Below are 20,920 nucleotides of genomic sequence, written 5' to 3' on the forward strand. Positions count from 1 at the left end.
GTACCAATGAAACGATGATACAAAGATACGATGATGCAAATCCATGCTCTGTTTGAAAAAAACCTGCTCGTCCTCTGTTTTTTAAAAACATGATTGTGCTATGTTTTAACCAATGAAACGATGATACAAAGAAACAATTATGCAAATCCATGCTTTGTTTAAAAAAAGACCTGCTCGTGCTCTGTTTTTAAAAAACATGATTGTGCTATGTTTCAACTACATGCTCGTGCTCTGTATGAAAAAAACATGATCGTGCTTTGTTTAAAAAATACCTGGATCATAATCCTCCTTCTCGCAGCCTAGGATGGCCCATGGTTTTCCAAAGTTCCCTTCTTTGTTTTTGTAAATCGCCAGTTCAGAGTTGATGACTTGACACTGTGTGTTCACATCATTGGGGAAAAATGCAGAGACACACTTAAAGACTGCATTTGATACCTCATCACCGGAGGCTTGGCTTGAATCTTTATAGAAGTAGTATGGGTTCAACAAATAACCTGTCAGATGCAAAAGATTGTCAAGTCGACCCTTAATCTTTTCTTCAATGATACTCAATATCGGCTTAACATTTTTTCCACATGTTATAATCCATCACTGATCTGTTTCTTAGCTTCTATCAGTTCTCCATGCAGAAATCCCATTGTAGGCTTCTTATCTCCATCAACAAGTCAAAGCAGTTTGACCAATGGTCCAAAAAATTTCAAGCACATTATCACCCCATTCCAAAATTTAACACTCATCACTGTGCTAAATGCCTTGATTCCTTTGGAATGTTTCGACCATTTGCATTTTCTCCACTCACTGCTAGAAAACATGGCTGCTAGTTGATCCCTCTTGTCCAAGAGACTTTTCAAAGTAAGAAACGATGATGCAAATCTAGTAACACCAGGTCTCACAATGTCCGTCCTATTTGTGAATGTTCTCATCAATGCCAATGTCTTATGATGAGCATATATGATGATTGTGAATTATTTTGCCATCTTAATTGTACCTTTGAACCTTGTGAGTTTCGAGATGCTTTCCAGCATCAAATTGCTGGAGTGAGTCGCACATGATGTCCAGAATATACTCGGCTTGATCTCTTTCAACATTTTTGCCGCAGCCATATTGTTAGCGGCATTATCAGTAACCACTTGAACTACATTCTCTTCACCAATTGATACTAAGATTTTTATGTTTTCTAGCAGGTTCAATTAACCTTAAGTGTTGTAGTATTTAAGGTGTCAATCCAAATGGGATGTTGCTAACACTCAAGATGTGATCAAGCAATCACAAGTCAAGCCAGTTCAAGAAGAGTGTTTTTCTAACAATCCTAGAATGGTCAAAATACAAAACGGAAATGAGTTACAGAAACAGAAACGAAAATATAAGACAAGAAGCAAGCAAGAAAAAGAGAAACCGAAAACGATTCTAAGCATGAACAAATAAAACAGTCTCGGGAATGTAATATCAATCAAAAAGATAAAAGTCCTAAGGATGGGAGTAATTGACATCGGTGAAGTATCCTAGTCTACAGAGTGTTTAACATGCCACAAGTAATCTATCCCTAAACAATGAACATCACGACTTAGCTAATCCAATCTCTTCACAGAAGCTACTCAGACTCAACCACTTCCAAACCTAGCTCTCGCTAGAGAAACATGATCAAGCATGGCATGACAAATAAGTTCATTCACGTCAACAAACATCCTAGATAGCTAATCTCTTAGGCTAGGAACGTAAGTCTCTGGCACTAGTTGGTCAGACATTTCATCGAACACCTTTTGCGTGTGGAAATGTCTCAAACCTAGTTCCAATTAATCAGAGAAAAACTAGTATTTCCAACTCTAGCCCAGAAGGGAAATCATACAATTAACGCTTAAACACTCTGCATCCTAAGATCCTCCACCTAATCTATCCCATCCTCAAGAACTAACACACTACTCAGATCCGGAAATCATCACTAAAGATACAAATTCAGAAAATATTGAACAAAGCATAGTAGATAGATAGAAATGAGAAGAACAACTTTTGAGAAGAAATCTAAAGCAAAAACTCGATAAATTCAAAGCTATCTCAATTACAAGATCGGAGTACGTTTTTGGTGGCTAGGTAAACCTTACAAAAGAAAACGAGATAAAAACTAAGATGATCTCCGCAAAGACTTAACAAAACGTGTTTTTAGTAAAGACATAAAATCCCTAAAACTTAAAACGACAAGATGAAGAGTCGGTTTGTCGAATCTCCTGAAGCGTGTAAGATGGAACGTCTTCCTGACATGTGCGAACGAGTAGTGGCTCGAGTGAGTGATGGCGTTGGCTCGAGTGGAGTGATGGCACTGGCTTAAGTGGAGGAGGGTCGAGTCAATGGGTGGCGACTCGATATGGAGGGTCGAGTCGACGGGTGGCGACTCGAGCTGGAGGGTCGAGTCGAGGGGTGGCGACTCGAGCCTGATGTATACGATCCCACTAAAACGATGATAACTTTTGAACAACACCTCCGTTTGGCTTGAAATAAACGACATTGGAAAGATGACTCAATTCTCTACAACTTTGATGAAGACATCGAAAGCTAAATCCCTAGACCGGTTGCTCGAAGGACGACTCGAACGGCGACTCGAGCTGGAGGGTCGAGTCGACGGGTGGCGACTCGAGCTGGATGTATACGCTTCCACTAAAACGATGATAACTTTTGAACCACACCTCCGATTGGCTTGAAATAAATGGCATTGGAAATATGACTCAATTATGTACAACTTCGGTGAAGACATCAAAAGCTGAATCCCCCGACCGGTTGCTCGAAGGACGACTCGAACGGCGACTCGATCGACGGTCAAGGTGTTGCTCGAGTGAGTGATGCTCGATCGACGGTCAAGGTGTTGCTCGAGTGGGTGACTCGAACGACGTCGAAGAGCGACTCGAATGATGTGTTCCCGCCGTCTCCTAGATACCTGAAATACTGCGAAATGCACAATGTATGCAAGAATGATGTAAGAACTGCCTAAATATGCAAAGTGTACAAAAGAGACTAGAAATTTATGCAAAACAACTAGTTATCCTAACTAAATGTATGGCAAATACATGCTTAGCAGAGAGAAAATATAGACATATCAACTCCCCCAAACTTATTCTTTGCTTGCCCTCAAGCAAACGATCAAGAACAACATATGGAGAAGAGGTGTGAAGATGGGGTCTCAGAACCTAAAACATGCTGAATAGAGTAGTTAGAATCAAGGTCCTTGTTTTTAGTTCTATGATGCATGGTAAAGGAATTTTACTCGTTTGATCTACACATGTAAACCTATCAATCACCCCCTTTAACATTTATTAACAAAGAACCATGAATCAAGCTATGCAGTGTCATTGAACTCATTTGGCTAGGGTGAAAGGTTAGAGACAAATGTGGTCTCTTTCTCAAGTGGTTCCATCGATACATAACAAGGTTCTCTCATGAAAAGAGTTGAGCTTAAGAGAAAGCTAAAAAATTGAAACCAACTGATACATACAAGAGCAGCATCCTGTCTACCCAAAGAACATTCCAAACCGAAGTTGGTCCTATCTCTACCCTTCATCAGAAACTTCATCTCAAACCAATTCTTTCATTCTTTAGATTTGGTCTTCGGAGGAGTTCACTTCTTATCACTCTAGCGGATTGGGAAATCTTTATTATCAGTAAGGTTCTTTTTATTTTCTTCTAAGGAGTCTAGACATTTTAGACATTTTACCTCCTTTTCTTTGTCTAATCTTTTCATTTTGTGCCCAGAACAAGTAACTCATTATTTTGCTCATCCCAAATCCTTTACTAGACTTGTAAACCTTGAAAACACATCCCCCTCCTTAAGACTTTCTACCCTTTACTTTTCTGTACAGATCAATACCCAATACCACAAATCGAGTTCTCACCTAGTCCTACTAGTCCGGATAACGTGAACTAGAACTACACAGGATCCTACTCTTGTCGGTTAGAACCTAACACTTTCTAACAAGCTCAACTCAGAAAAGGCCTGACGCTCAAGAATACAATTTGCTTGAAAGGACGGTTGGTTAAGGGTGCGGGAAACTGTTCCAAAGATGGGAATCAGCTACTTGGATTGACAAGGGTGGTAAAAATGTGAAAGACAATCCAAATATGTATATGGTATCCATGAGTTCAGCTTCAATGCATAACAAGATAATTGCAAGTCAGGATTAGGTTCAGATAGATAGGGAATGACGTCAATTCAAAACATGCTTCAATCTTACATTTACAAATTCAATCAACATGCATCAAAGAACTAATAACAAGGGCCTTGATCCTATCCTATTGAATCCAACATGCTACCAAGGTCATCATCAATCCCTATGCTAAATGCAACAACCCTATATGAATGACACTAGACTCAATCTTAATATGCAAGTGCAAGCTACATGAACACTCTGTTTTTGTGGAAATTTTCGATTTTTTTTTCAATTTTTTGTTTTTTGGTTTTTCTATGCAAATAGATGAATGCAGACTCAAACATGATATGATGCAAAAATTTCAAATAAGAATCACAAAACACAACATTAGATACATCATCTCAAACCCTCCCCCAAACTTAAATTACACAGTCTCCTGTGTAAGAAAAATTTGCAGGAGGATTTAAGAATCACAACAGAAACAATGCAGAAATGAAATGGTATATACAAAGGAAGGTAGGACTACCTCAGTAGTAGAAGAAGGAGTCGGAGCTCGCCCAAGGAGTTGGTGCGTGATACTGGCTCTGTCCTTCACCGTGTTCGGGATCCGCGGGTGTGGTCTCAGCTGGCTGGTTGACTTATTGCTCAACCGCTTGCGTGTTCTGATAAGTGATCGGCTGCTCGTCGCACTGCATGTCGTTGACTTGTGTTAGATGGTCCGGTCGAGTCGCAACGTCGTGATGATTCGCGAGTGTATCTTCGTGCAGGTCGTGTGGAGAGCAGGTCGATGTGGGTCGAGTGAGTAGAGTTGACTCGAGCGGGATACTTCAGAACAGAGGATCGAGTTGCGTCGGTCGAGTCATGTAGCGAGCTGGGATTGCCGGATGGGTCGAGTCGCATGGTGCCGACTCGAGTGGTGGTGAACGGTAGCGACGGAAGTGCTACTTGCGTTGAGGTCGCCGGTCGAGTAGGAGATGATAGAATCGAATGACAAGTGAAGATGGTGGTCGAGTGCACAGGTCACGGGTGAGATGAGTTGACGGTCGAGTCGATTTCCGCACGTGTTAAGCTTCCTGGTCGATTGGGCCTTTTGACTGTTACTTTCACTTTTCCTTTTGTATTGCTCATACTCCCTTCTGAAGATTCCTGAACACAATAAAACTAAAAACCAAAATCAAAAACACAAGGATCCTAAAAAATATTTACAATGATACCTTTGGGACTTCCTCCCAAGTGAGCTTGTTTAAAGTCCCTAGCTTGACTTTTTAGCTTTTTAGGCTTTTGGGGGTTCATAGAGGAGCACAGAAAACCCCTCTGGTCGGACTTGGTCAGCTAAATATTTCTTGACTCTCTGACCATTTACAGTGAATTCACTACCATCTTTGTTCAGAAGAGTGATGGCTCCGAATGGCAGAACTTCCTTAACGTCAAAAGGTCCAGACCACCTAGACTTAAGCTTTCCAGGAAATAACTTAAGTTTGGAGTTGAAAAGCAAAACCTGATCCCCAGCCTTGAGCTCCTTGACAACAATTTTCTTGTCATGAAAATTCTTTGTCGTTTCCTTGTAAATCTTGGAACTCTCATAAGCATCAAGTCTTATTTCTTCCAACTCATGGATGTCAAGAGTTCTCTTAGCCTGAGCTGTGTCAATATCCAAGTTCAGCAACTTGATAGCCCAGAGCGCCTTGTACTCAACTTCAACAAGGAGGTGACATGCCTTACCATAGATCAACCGAAATGGTATTCGTCCTATTGGCGTCTTGAACGCTATTCTGTACGCCCATAGTGTCTCGTCCAGCTTGACAGACCAATCTTTCTTCGAAACCCCAACGATCCTTGACAAGATTCCCTTGATCTGCTTATTCGAAACTTCAACCTGCCCGCTGGTCTGAGGGTGATACGCAGTAGACACCTTGTGCTTGACCCCATACTTTCTCAGCATACTCTCAAACACCTTGTTGACGAAGTGAGTTCCACCATCACTAATCACTGCTCTCGGTAACCCATATCTTGGAAAAATTATACTTTTTAACAGCTTTAGAACAACCTTGTGATCATTGGTAGGACTGGCAATGGCTTCAACCCACTTAGAAACATAATCAACTGCCACCAGAATATAGACATTGCCATTTGATGGCGGGTTGAAAGGACCCATGAAGTCTATCCCCCAAACATCAAATATCTCTACTTCCAAGATCGGGTTCTGGGGCATCTCGCTCCTCCTTGTGATGTTGCCCATCCTCTGATAAGCATCACACTTGGTGATGAAACTGTGAGCGTCCTTGAACAAGGTTGGCCACCAGAGACCTGCTTGGAGAACCTTCTGCTGTCTTGAATGTGGCAAAATGACCTCCATAGACGGAACCGTGACAATGCTCAAGAACTCCCTGCACTTCCCCTTCTGCTATGCATCTTCTGAACAGACCGTCAGAACCTCTTTTGTACAGATAGGGCTCATCCCAGAAGTAGTGATTGACCTCTCTGAAAAGCTTCTTCTTCCTGTAGGGATCCATGTCATCAGGAACTTCTCCACAGACCTTGTAATTCGCGAAATCAGCATACCATGGTGCAGTGTCCAAAGTGATTGCCATACAATTGATTTTTAGGCTCTCAACCCCGGTGTCATGCATTTGCTCACAAACCTGGGCGACCAGAAGTTGTTCCTCAGGCATTGAATCATCTATTGGAACAACATCTTCAATCCTCATTCTTGACAAGTGGTCTGCAACTCCATTTTCTATGCCTTTCTTGTCAACAATCTCCATGTCGAACTGCTGAAGTAGCAGAATCCATCTTAACAGTCTCGGCTTGGTATCTTTCTTCGAATAAATGTGTCTCAGAGCAGCATGGTCGGTGTACACTATGACCTTCGAACCTACAAGGTAGCTCCTGAATTTTTCGAATGCAAACACAACCGCTAGGAGTTCCTTCTCTTTGGTGGCGTACCTCCTTTGAGTCTCGTCCAAGGTGCGACTCGCGTAGTATATGACATGAAGCTTCTTGTCAATACGCTGTCCCAGAACTGCTCCAACTGCAAAGTCTGAAGCGTCACACATAATCTCAAACGGATGATCCCAATTCGGAGCTTGAACTATGGGTGCTGAAACCAAGGCTTCCTTGATCTTGTTGAAGGCTTCCAAACATGCTGCATCAAATTCGAACTCAACCTCCTTGCACAGCAACCTTGTCAAAGGTCTTGCAATTTTTGAGAAGTCCTTGATGAATCTCCTGTAAAACCCAGCATGTCCCAGAAAACTCCTGATGTCATTCACTGTCTTAGGCGGTTGAAGTTGAACCATGACCTCAATCTTTGCCTTGTCAACCTCAGTTCCTCTTTCAGAAATCTTGTGTCCCAGAACGATCCCTTCTTCAACCATGAAATGGCACTTCTCCCAGTTCAGCACCAGGTTCGTCTCCTCACATTGCGTCAATACCCTGCACAGATTCAACAAACAGGAGGAGAAAGTGGAACCGTATACAGAGAAGTCGTCCATAAACACTTCCACTGACTCCTCAATTAAATCCGAGAAAATTGAAGTCATGCACCTCTGAAAGGTGGCACGAGCATTGCACAAGCCAAATGGCATGCGTCTATAGGCAAAAGTGCCATAGGGACAAGTAAAGGTTGTCTTTTCCTGATCATTTGGTTGGATAGGGATTTGGAAGAATCCACTATACCCATCAAGGAAATAGTAATAAGGATGGCTAGCCAGTCTTTCCAACATTTGATCAATGAAAGGAAGAGGAAAATGATCTTTCCTAGATACAGCATTCAACTTCCTATAATCAATGCACATCCTATGTCCTGTAATGGTCATAGTTGGGATTAGCTCATTTTTATCATTTTTGATGACAGTAATTCCTCCCTTTTTAGGTACACAGTGCACTAGAGATACCCAAGTACTATCAGAGATAGGATAGATAACTCCAACATCAAGTAGTTTTAGGATTTCTTTCTTAACTACCTCTTTCAGATTAGGATTCAATCTTCTTTGGGGTTCAATACTAGCATATGATTCATTTTCAAAATTGATCCTATGGGTGCAAAGACTAGGTGAACTTCCCTTGATATCATCTAAAGAATAACCAATAGCCTTTCTATACTTTTTTAGCTCAGTTACTAGCATCCCCAATTCATCATCACTCAACCTAGCATTCACTATAACAGGATAAGTAGAATTGGTTCCCAGAAAGACGTACCTGAGCCCGGAAGGAAGAGTTTTAAGTTCTACCTTTGGAGCTTTCAGTTCTGACCAGTCGTCAGCACGGGAGTCTGGAATGATCGCGGTCAAGTGAGAGGGGTGCAACTTGATCGAATGGGACAACGGTGTCTCGAGTCGGGTCTTGATGTCGGTCGAGCGACAGATATCACGTTCTGAACTCTGTCTCAACTGCACGTACCTCCTTTGCGTCAGATAGCTGCTTGAATTCCGCTGATCCATCCGTTTCTCTGTGGGAATCTAGCAGATGCTTGTAACAAGTGGTCTCCTCATGCATAAACCCTTCTTCTCCATCCTTGGTTAGAGCAGTTTTGAGATGATCATCTTCAGCTAGTTCCTCCAACAACTCATCAGCCAATTTATCCATCTCTTCAATGTAGAAGACTTGTCTTCCTATCGTTGGCTTCTTCAAGGTATCCTTGATGTCAAACTTCATAGTGAAGTCGTCGCCCAGATTGAGGTCAATCTTGCCATTTCTGACATCAATGATGGCTCCAGCAGTCGCTAGGAAGGGTCTTCCTAAAATCAGAAGATCTTTAGGTTCTTCATCCATCTCCAGAACCATGAAGTCTATTGGCACTTCCACACGTCTCTGATCCTGACAGGTAAGTTCTCTAAGATACCATGTGGAAGTCTCACTGATCTGTCTGCAAGAATGAGGGAGATGTCGCATCCCTTAAACCTTGTGAAACCCAACATCTTAGCCACAGAGAATGGCATCAGATTCACTAAAGCGCCAAAATCACATAAGCACCTCTCAAAAGACATAGGTCCAATGGAGAGGGGTATAGTGAATGATCCAGGATCTTTGAGCTTCTTGGGTACAGCCTTCTTCTGGATGATTTCACTGCACTCAAGACTTAGTACAACCATGCCGTGAACTTCTTTTGATCTCTCCATCACTAAGTCCTTAAGGAATTTCTGGTAGTGAGGAACAAGTGCGAATGCATCCAGCAATGGCATCCTCAACTCAATCTCCTTGACTTGTTTTTCGAACAAGGCTTTGTATTTCTCAGTAAGCTGCTTCTTGAACCTCATTGGAAATGGTAGAGGAGGCTTGTACGGTGGAGGGATGAATCTCGCAGGTCTGTCTTCAGAAACAACAGGCTCTTTAACCGCTTCATGTTTAGACTGCGTCACTGGTTCAACCGGGTCTTTGACTGCTTCGTCTGGGTTCTCCATCTGAGCGTCATCTGATCAAAATCCTCCCCAGCTAATTCCTCACTGTCCTCAGTGACGTCTGGAACTCCTTGCCTGGGAGGCAATGTTTTCCCACTTCTCAGCGTAATGGCATTGGCGAACTCCTTGGGGTTCTGAACAGCTTTACCTGGGAATTGGCCAGGCTTTGGGGCAGAAGTAGAAGCCGATTGGCCCTCCATGTACCTTATCTTCGAATTCAGAGTTTCGAATTTGACGTTCAGGTCATTGTAGGAACATTCCATCCTCTGACTAAGGTCAGCGAACTTCTTTGCAGTATCCATGGAACCGCTAGCTTGGCCCTGAAGAATTTGTTGCATCATCTGCTTCATTTCTTGATCTGGGGTTGGTGTAGGCTGAACTGGTTGAGGGCGGAATCCTGGCGGTGGTCCTGAGGGAGGTTGGTAACCTTGCTGGAACTGTTGTTTTGGAGCGAATCCCAGATTGTAAGGCTCAAAAGGTTTTTGTTGCCCTTGCTGTTGTTGTTGAGGCGGGTACACCTGATCTTGTGAATTAGCAACATTGGTACTTCGGTAAGACAAATTGGGGTTCGTCTTGTAGGGGTTGTAACCTTTGTTGTATCCACCCTGATTCTGAACATAGCTGATCTCTTCACTCTGCTCACCCTCCCCGTCTGGAACTTGGAAAGGGTCGTCCTCAGAGACGAAGTGGACGCTCCTCTGCTGGCTCAGCAAGATACGGTCAAGCTTCTCATTGACATTCTTGATGTCCTTCTTGTACTTCTCTTCAGACCCAGCATCGCTGCAAAATGTGCGGTCATAATCCTCGTTGTAGTTGCCGTCGAACTGGGCGAGATTCTCCACCAGTTGCCAACCTTCATCGACGTCCTTGTTCAGGAAGTTACCGTTAGAAGCGGTGTCAAGCAGCATACGTATTATGCAAAGGACACCACGGTAGAGAGTACTCAGTACTCGTTGCTAAAACCATGGTGTGGGCACTGGCTGTGGTAACCCTTGAAACGCTCCCATGCTTCACAGAATGATTTTGAGCTCTTCTGAGTAAAGCTGGAAATCTCATTCCTGAGACGTGCTGTTCTGGAGTTGGAGAAAAACTTGGCCAAGAATTCTTTCTTGCAACCATCCCAGGTGGTGATTGATCCCTTGGGAAGGGTTTTCTCCCATTGATGAGCCTTGTCTCCCAGGGAGAAAGGGAAGAGGCGCAACTTGTAACCATCCTCACTCACGCCGTTGATCTTGGTGAGACCACAAAGACGGTCGAACTCGTCCAAGTGGTCGAGTGGATCCTCCATAGGCAACCCGTGAAACTTTTTTCCTTGGATCATGGTGATCAGACCACTTTTTATCTCGAAGTTGTTGTTCGGCACAGCGAGAGGGACGATTCCATCACGTTGAGTATGAGTGTTCGGTGCATCCCCAGCACCAATGTGTCGCGGTCCCTGATGTGGTTCATTCTGGTGTTCCATAGTGACGTGTGTGGGATGATCAGTGGGTTGACGAGCTTGTCATGGGCGTTGCAACTGATTGATTTCGTCGATCACAGGAAAGAGATTATGATGCCCTCTTGATCTGGTGTGCATGCAAGGTTGCAATCAACAGGTACCTGAGATGCAAAACAAACAAGCAGAAAACCAAAGCAAGTCAGTACTCAGAATGATTGTGTAACAGAACTTAATCTTACAAAACTTGAAATCTTAAATGTAGCAAAAAGAATCCCAAATGGCAACGACGCCAAATTGATACTAAGATTTTTGTGTCTCCTAGCAGGTTCAATTAACCTTAAGTGTTGTAGTATTTAAGGTGTCAATCCAAATGGGATGTTGCTAACACTCAAGATGCGATCAAGCAATCACAAGTCAAGCCAGTTCAAGAAGAGTTTTTTTCTAACAATCCTAGAATGGTCAAAATACAAAACGGAAACGAGTTACAGAAACAGAAACGAAAATGTATGACAAGAAGCAAGCAAGAAAAAGAGAAACCGAAAATGATTCTAAGCATGAACAAATGAAACAGTCTCGGGAATGTAATATCAATCAAAAAGATAAAAGTCCTAAGGATGGGAGTAATTAACGTCAGTGAAGTATCCTAGTCTACAGAGTGTTTAACATGCCACAAGCAATCTATCCCTAAACAATGAACATCACGACTTAGCTAATCCAATCTCTTGACAGAAGCTACTCAGACTCAACCACTTCCAAACCTAGCTCTCGCTAGAGAAACATGATCAAGCATGGCATGACAAACAAGTTCATTCACGTCAACAAACATCATAGACAGCTAATCTCTTAGGCTAGGAACGTAAGTCTCTGGCACTAGTTGGTCAGACATTTCATCGAACACCTTTTGGGTGTGGAAATGTCTCAAACCTAGTTCCAATTAATCAGAGAAAAACTATTATTTCCTACTCTAGCCCAGAAGGGAAATCATACAATCAACGCTTAAACACTCTGCATCCTCAGATCCTCCACCTAATCTATCTCATCCTCAAGAACTAACACACTACTCAGATCCGGAAATCATCACCAAAGATACAAATTCAGAAAATATTGAACAAAGCATAGTAGATAGATAGAAATGAGAAGAACAACTTTTGAGAAGAAATCCAATGCAAAAACTCGATAAAATCAAAGCTATCTGAATTACAAGATCGGAGTACGTTTTTGGTGGCTAGGTAAACCTTACAAAAGAAAACGAGATAAAAACTAAGATGATCTCCGCTAAGACTTAACAAAACGTGTTTTTAGTAAAGACATAAAATCCCTAAAACTTAAAACGACAAGATGAAGAGTCGGTTCGGGAATCTCCTGAAGCGTGTAAGATGGAACGTCTGCCTGACATGTGCGAACGAGTAGTGGCTCGAGTGGAGTGATGGCTCTGGCTCGAGTGGAAGAGGGTCGAGTTGATGGGTGGCGACTCGAGCTGGAGGGTCGAGTCGACGGGTGGCGACTCGAGCTGGAGGGTCGAGTCGATGGGTGGCGACTCGAGCTGGATGTATACGATCCCACTAAAACGATGATAACTTTTGAACCACACCTCCAATTGGCTTGAAATAAACGACATTGGAAAGATGACTCAATTCTCTACAACTTTACTGAAGACATTGAAAGCTGAATCCCCAGACCGGTGGCTCGAAGGACGACTCGAACGGAGACTCGAGCTGGAGGGTCGAGTCGACGGGTGGCGACTCGAGCTGGATGTATATGCTTCCACTAAAACGATGATAACCTTTGAACCACACCTCCGATTGGCTTGAAATAAACATCATTGGAAAGATGACTCAATTCTCTACAAATGTTTTGAAGAGATCGTAAGCTGAATCCTCCGACCGGTGGCTCGAACGGCGACTCGATCGACGGTCAAGGTGTTGCTCGAGTGAGTGACGACTCGATCGACAGTCAAGGTGTTGCTCGAGTGGGTGACTCGAACGACGTCGAACGGCGACTCGAACGATGTGTTCCCGCCGTCTCCTAGATACCTGAAATACTCCGAAATGCACAATGTATGCAAGAATGATGCAAGAACTACCTAAATATGCAAAGTGTACAAAAGAGACTAGAAATTTATGCAAAACAACTAGTTATCCTAACTAAATGTATGGCATACATGCTTAGCAGAGAGAAAATATAGACATATCACCAATCTCCTCAATGCAGCCTTTGACATACTCAAAAATATATCCACTTGTATGAGCCTCATCTGAACTATCTTTATAAGAGCGAAACATTGTACCTCCTTTGCAATTAACACACAGATTTATGATACTTTCCTCTTTCGACCAGACCAAACATATGTCATCACCGTGCACCCATTCTTCTTCCACTCTTCTTCTTGTGGTTTCAGCAAACCATGAACTGTATCAACCTCTTCCTTAAGTAAAGGCTCTCGAAGTTGGTGTTGACTTGGTGGTGTGACTCCTGGACCAAATTGTCTTATAGCTTCAGCCATTAGCTTAAACTCATTGTTTGCGATGGTATTGAAAGGAACCCCTGAAGCATACACCCACCTAGCAATATATTGTTGAACCTTGTGTAGCTTCTCTTTCCAAAGAGCATCATTGTGTAGCTTCTCTTATCCATTGGACCAAGTGTCCTTTGCATCTTTCTTGAACCCATTTCTTCAAGCTCAATCACATCATCCATATCTCCACTGCCATGAACATTAACTGTCTGCCGCAGCTCATCATCTAGAGTTACCTTCTTCTTCTTCTTCTTCTTCTTTGCTTCCTCGATAGCATTCTTGCACTTCTCTTGATCATCCTTTGATGATCTTGGACAAGCAGAAACATTTCCAGGAATTTTGGCAATGTGTTCTTTTATCCCGTAAGCACCTCCTGAAAATTCTTTCCCACACAATTTGCATTTAACTTTGTCAATATTCTTCGAATCAGACAACATTCCATATTCCCAAGCAACATCTTTAGAGTTTCTCTTCAAAACTGTTGAATCTGATGCTCCACTAGGTTCCTCATTTGAACCAGAATCCATTGGAACTTGAATAATTTCTGCAAAAAAATTACAAAAGACAAATCTGCAGTGAGATTCCAACTAAAACGATTCGTAACACTGCTTGACAAGATCAAAACAGAGTTTAGATATTAAAACAGAGTATAGCGAAGACAACAATGATCGAATGAAGTTCTCTAATCAACAAGACAACAATGATAGATGATAAAGCCAACAAAGAAAGATCAAAATCAAAATAAGAGAAGGAGAGTAAATCAAAGCTGAAACTGTATGTATATCGAATGAAGTTTGAGAACAAACAACCTAAGTGTCACGGCAGTAGAAAGAAACAATAATAAAGCTTAGGGTTTTATCAATTTATAGGTTTATATTTTGAATAAAGGTTATAAAAAAAAACGTACCGTATATACAATAACCGTATAGTCGACCGTATATACGCCGTATAAACAACCATATTAGACCAAGCCGTATATGTTACATTTAGACAAGAAACGGTACACTAGGTCACCGTACACCGTATAGAGCCCGTATTTTAGAACACTGGTGATAGGTATATGAGATATAGATTGTAATGAGACAAATTTGATATAGGTCTATCGGACCAGCCTGCATATCTAGTTTTTAATTGGCTTGATCGGATTGGTTTGTCAGACCACTCATCCCTACTTTTGATGGTTTAAGCATATAACAAATTGATAATACTAAATATATTTCAGAAATACTATTCAAATTGCTTTGATTACAGTTTTAGTTTAATCCAACTTAGAATTATGGGTATGAGTGTTAAAAAAAGGAAGTGGAAAAAGGATGAAAGTAAAGTGATGAAAAATAGAAACAAAGTCAAAAAGAAAAGATAATATTCTATTAACCTAACATATGATTATGAATTTTTATGATTATGCTGTAGTTGAAACAGAACCTCAATGAAACCTAACATATGGGTTTCTTTATATCGTATGAGTTTGAGAGCTTTGTTGGTAATTCATGATTCATTAGTCGAAGAAACAAGGTTTATATTCAACTTAATTTTTTAACTAAGAGATGGTTGTGACTTGTGGAGTAACGGAGGCAAAGTATCCATGAAATGGTGCTTTCTCCATATTTTCTCATTATTTGCACATATGTACGATTTTAAGTTACAACCCTAAAACCATTGGATATATAAAACTCTTTCTAATGTTCTAGCATATGCATCTCTCCAATTGTCACGTGAACTAGCTCCACAATCTCGTGTCATTTATAGTTCTTGCTCATCATTATCTAAACGCTGATGTTATAATGCGACATACGTTTGACCTTGTGTATATATTTACTTATATAATTATATGTTGGCAGCATATAAAACTATATATTCAAAAATGATGTACCGTATAGGATCCTCGAGGACTTGAGCTTAATTTGATTTCATATTGTTTATCAATTACAAATTTCGCCAATTTAGTCATATATTTCAATTCTTCAAGTGCCACTTATCTTAACACAACTCGGGCTAATCGACTCCTGAAAAAGGGAATCAATCACTCTATTTATACTTTACAGACGGTGTCTTCGTTGATTGTAACAAACTAACAATGTTGACTAATGGACTTTAGAACTGAATTGCATGAGACATCTGACAGAAACTTAATGTTTACCAAAAGTCTGATCAATAATATGCATTTTAATATTAATGTAGACCAAAAGTCTGAATAGTATGCATAAAATGATAGAAAAAGAAAATCAAGAAGTGATTTTTGAGTCTATCACATCCGTTTTTAATAGAAAATTTCATTCATCTACGGAATATTAAAATAAACTATGAATAAATAGTGGAATAATAAATTATAAATTTATATTAGATGAATGATTTGTAAATCCATATAGAATTGTAAAATTATGAAAATCAAAATACATGGATTTTGAAATAACATGTTTTATCCTTGCAATTGAATCATTTTATTTTTCATTTTCAAATCCATTCAAATCCATTTAAAACATAAAGTAAGTTTTGAAATTCAAAAACAAATTATTAAACGAATAACATGAGATTTTAACAAGTATTTATAAATCATATATTCAATAACACATAATTTTGATAAGTTTTTAAACTCGATAATCGAATAACACATGATTTTTGTTTGAATTTCTAAATCTATTAAAATCATAAAACCAATAACTCTTTATACTTTTGAAATGTGTGGAATGATTAGTTTTGCTATTTCATGTTCATCTATTTTTAACAATCAGTCAAGATGTACTCGCCATTTATGACAGACGACTTTTACATTTTTACGTTATTCGTTCTATAAATGTATATATTCCTACTTGCCATTTTTGGCTGATTGATCAGTTCACACGTTATGCGTTCTATATATGTATATATTCCTACATGCCATTGGATCTTTGTTACGTTTGTACAGTTCACACGTTCAGAGTCTTCCAATTAATTTATTTTATTTCTTTGCTATAATTTGGAGAATCAAAGCCCTTTAGTATATTACATATATGGACTACTAGACTATAGAATTACATTTCTAGCTCCGACACGGAAATCCAAATTAAGGAATAAGGACTTTGAATTGAATTAATTTGTCATATATAACTAGATTATTTGGTGTCGAATCATGTAAGTTACCTGGATCTGGTCCGATTCATTACCGTCGTAATAATATATCAAATTAAAAGCTCTGAAGAACTCAACTCAAGTTTATCCTTAAATTTTCAATTATAAACTCTCTTTGTTCTTAATTTATCTCATTTTTAGACTTTTTAGACGTGTTAAAAAAATATTTATACATGATTACGCATGTTAAAAGCTTATTATAAACGCATTATTTAAATTTTTTTTTTAACTTTTCATCAATAATAACAACTAAGAAATATTACATAAAAATTATCTTTTTTGAAACAAACATTTTTTCCTAGCGGAGCTTCCTCTGTTTGCGCTGAGAAAGAAAAAGAAGAAGATCAAAGGGGCAATATGGGCTAAAAACTGCTAAAAATGCTGTAATAAATAGACACTATTGGTTCAAAAAGATGATTTATTTATTTTAGTTATTTAAGTTTTAGGTCAGTAGTGCATATACTCAAATTTGGAGGATTTTATGAGATTTAGGAAATTTAGAGTTTTTGATAGAGAGCGGAAGCTTAATGAAGAATGCTAGATCTCCAGGAGAACTCGGATTCACGAACAGATTTTGCTTACAATGTCGTAATTTGACGAAGAAGCAATAAGGATAGGGCCGAGATCGGGAACGATATCGACGTGGTTTTGCAAGTCCTCCTTGCAGGGCTTGAACACAAGCTCTTAGGGTTGAGAGTCCTCCTCTCTAGACTTTTGACAAAGCTCTCTTAAAACTATTTTATTCAATAATCGATCATTAACTTTACAATAATGAGTCACGTCTCTTTAAATAAGAGGAAGAGGATGAAAACCCTAACCGAAAGAAGAAGCAAACAAATACAAGCCCAAATATACATTAAGCCCATAAGAAACAAAACCAAAATAATGAATGAACTCAAACGTGATGACCGTCACGTTTGCATTGAAGATGCGCTGCATCAGTTTTGATAGATTTTAGAGAAGTTGATATGATTTAAGATTAAAAAAAAATTTCAAATTCCACCTAAAACCATGAGATTTGGATTTCTGTATTTTTAACTAAACAAATCATTTCAAATCCTCCAGAATCCCTAAAGCTTATTAAAATCTAAATTCACAAACTTTTTTGAATAACAGTGGATTTCAAAATAGATTTTTAAATCATCAGTTTAATACCAGTGGATTTTAATGAACTTTTTAAAATCTATGATTGAATAACATATGACTGGTAAATTTTACACAAATCACTAAAAATGTCAAGTTGAATACCCTCCCCTAAATGATTGCAAAAGGATATGGCGTATTAACTAAAAAAAATATGATCATATTATTATTAATTATATCAGGATAATTAATTTGGTTTATAAAAAGTCATCAAAAGTTTAATTAATATGTTTAATGGTTCTTGCTTTCAGTTTAGTTTCCGGGGACTTTTCTTTCGTCCGTCAGCTTAGCTTCCCTCGTTTAGGCTTTAGACTCTAGGGATATTTATGTTTCCACCGGCTTAAGTTTCTATTTCATGTATCCTTCACGTTTATTATCAATATTATCAGATGACAAAAAAAAAAGGATATCTCATCTTCTGTTTTTAGATTCCGCTCACTGACAAGTCTTACACAGAAATCTATATATACATTTTTGGAGACAATTATGAAATAAATCCTGAAGTTCAGTACTATTTACAGAGAATGCCACTGATATTAAAGATTTACTTAAATTCATTTTTTTAAATAAAAACTAATTGTTATACATAGTAATTGTTAGAGGAACATATGCCATAAATTTTGGTTTAATTTTTATAAATAAATTCGAAATGTATTTATAGAAACTAATTAGTTCTACCTAAATTGTTAAATAAAACAAATATACTTTTTATATTTTAACACCATTTAAAAAATGATTATTTCTATGTTAAACTTAATAAAAATTAAAGTATTATGAATCTTTAGATTTATAAATGTTAAAAATCTCATAAAACAGGGTTTATTTCAAAACGGGTTATAGCAACATTAGCATAAATTTTAAATATTATTAATCAAATGCTAGAACATGGGTTAAATTTTAATTAACGTATAAATATAAGAGATAAAGATTTAAAATATCTATATATACATTTTTGGAGACAATTATGAAATAAATCCTGAAGTTCAGTACTATTTACAGGGAATGCCACTGATATTAAATATTTACTTAAATTGATTTTTTTAAATAAAAACTAATTGTTATACATAGTAATTGTTAGAGGAACATATGCCATAAATTTTGGTTTAATTGTTATAAATAAATTCTAAATGTATTTATAGAAACTAATTAGTTCTACCTAAATTATTAAATAAAATAAATATACCTTTTTATATTTTAACACCATTTACAAAAATGATTATTTCTATGTTAAACTTAATAAAAATTAAAGTATTATGAATCTTTAGATTTATAAATGTTAAAAATCTCATAAAACAGGGTTTATTTCAAAACGGGTTATAGCAACATTAGCATAAATTATAAATATTATTAATCAAATGCTAGAACATGGGTTAAATTTTAATTAATGTATAAATATAAGAGATAAAGATTTAAAATATGCAAAAAATTAGTCATATATTCATATATATATATATATAGTTAATCTATTAATCAAATTATATTTTTCTTTTCTAAAATAAAATATAGCTCCGCGGTGTACCGCGGGTAAAATCTAGTTTGGTAGTATAAAGAGGACATTTTTTTAGAAGTCTAGACTCTTTGATAAATGAGGCAATGGTGAGAGCAGACTAGATTCAAATTCGAATACCTCAGTGACCTATAGTGGATAAAATTCCTTGGACATTTGAGCTATCTAGAAATGCAGTTCGGGCATGGTAGCCTTGGCCAAATTAAAAGACATTTGAGTTGGAGCAAATGGTCAAGATTCTCAATATATATGCTCTCGTAGAAGAAAATGGAGTAATTTATCATCTAGTTCAAGGCTAGTTGTATATGAGATTAGGAGGAAAACGGCTGATGATTGTATATGCATGCACTTTAATTATGTCGTTATTCAAACTATTACTGCTTGCTTATTAAGATTTTGTCTCTCTTCACGCACAATACGTCGATAGACTTGATAGAGCCTCCATGCCTGTAATAGTAAAGCGAACAATATCTAAATCTTGTATCTGCTAAGCCATTGAAAAAGGTATTGGTTCTCTCTTTGTCACGATCTTCCTCCAATTTCGTCGCAAGTTCACGACAATTACATGTTTGAATTGGTTTGTATATGGCCAATTCATCCCACATCTTTTTATCTTTTCGAAACTATACCTTCATGGTTGCTCGAATTTCACTTTGAATCTTTCGTTTATTAATTGAAAGAGTTTTTTTTTTTTTTTCGGGTTCCATTCGATGAAAAAGTAAGATAACATAGAGTGATAGCTTTATTCAAATAAAAAGTAAATAAATGTGGGAAAGTAAGGACATGCATTTTAAAGGAGAATATATGAGAAAATGATAATATTTTGAGTGACATGCATTAAATTTATTTTATTTTTGATTGTTGAAGTTTGTTTTAAAAAAAAAATTGGGCATTCTCAAAAATACCCCTTTTTCCATGCTCTTTTTTAAAAATACCCTTCTATGTTGACCATTTTTAAAACTATCCTTTTTTATGGCCAAAATGATCAAATTACCCTTACTTTAAGTGATCAAAAATCGAAAAAAATTCTTGACAAAAAATATCCCGGCAAGAATGTAGTCATCAAAAATCGAAAAAATTTCCCGACAAAAAAATAAAAAATTTCCTGCCAAAAAATGAAAAATTTTCCCACCAAAAAATGAAAATTTTCTGGCCAAAAAAATTAAAAAAATTTTCTGCCAAAATTACAAAATTAGATTTTCCCGCAAAAAAAAATTAATTTTATATCTTTTAAAAACCTTGTAAACGTTTTTAAAAGCCTTTTAAAAATCTTAACATTTTTAAAATTCTTTTAAGAACGTTGTAAACGCTTTTAAAAGGTTTTTAAGAGATTTTTTAATATAAAAACCTTGTAAACGCTTTTAAAAACATTTTAAAAGTATTTTAATAACCTTTTAAAAACCTTGTAAACGCTTTTACAAGGTTGTAAACCTTTTAAAAACCTTATAAAAGTCTTGTAAAAAATTTTTGGCTGGAATTTTTTTTTGGCGAAAATTTTTGTCAAATTTTTTTCTGACGGAAAAACTTTTTCGAAACTTTTTTTTGGCGAGAAAGTATGTCAGTGAAACAACCCGACCCTTTTTTTTCTTTTTATTAATTAAATACAATATATAATTAAGTATCCCATACTACTTAATTAAACAAACCAACCCACACACAGTAACCAACCAATAATAA

General features: G+C 37.9%; 1 non-coding gene and 1 pseudogene across 1 annotated transcript; one reads left to right on the forward strand and one right to left on the reverse strand.

Moving 5' to 3' along the window:
* Window positions 1-261: 261 nt before the first annotated feature.
* Window positions 262-13,473, reverse strand: LOC147930685 (uncharacterized; annotated as a pseudogene).
* LOC147930686 (small nucleolar RNA R71) lies at window positions 10,492-10,598 on the forward strand. Its single transcript, XR_015576741.1, has one exon. It is a non-coding gene; the product is annotated as a small nucleolar RNA R71 (small nucleolar RNA).
* Window positions 13,474-20,920: the final 7,447 nt, after the last annotated feature.

Source organism: Camelina sativa, chromosome 12 (assembly GCF_030686135.1).
Source record: "Camelina sativa cultivar CO46 ecotype springtype chromosome 12, ASM3068613v1".
Lineage (NCBI taxonomy): Eukaryota > Viridiplantae > Streptophyta > Magnoliopsida > Brassicales > Brassicaceae > Camelina > Camelina sativa.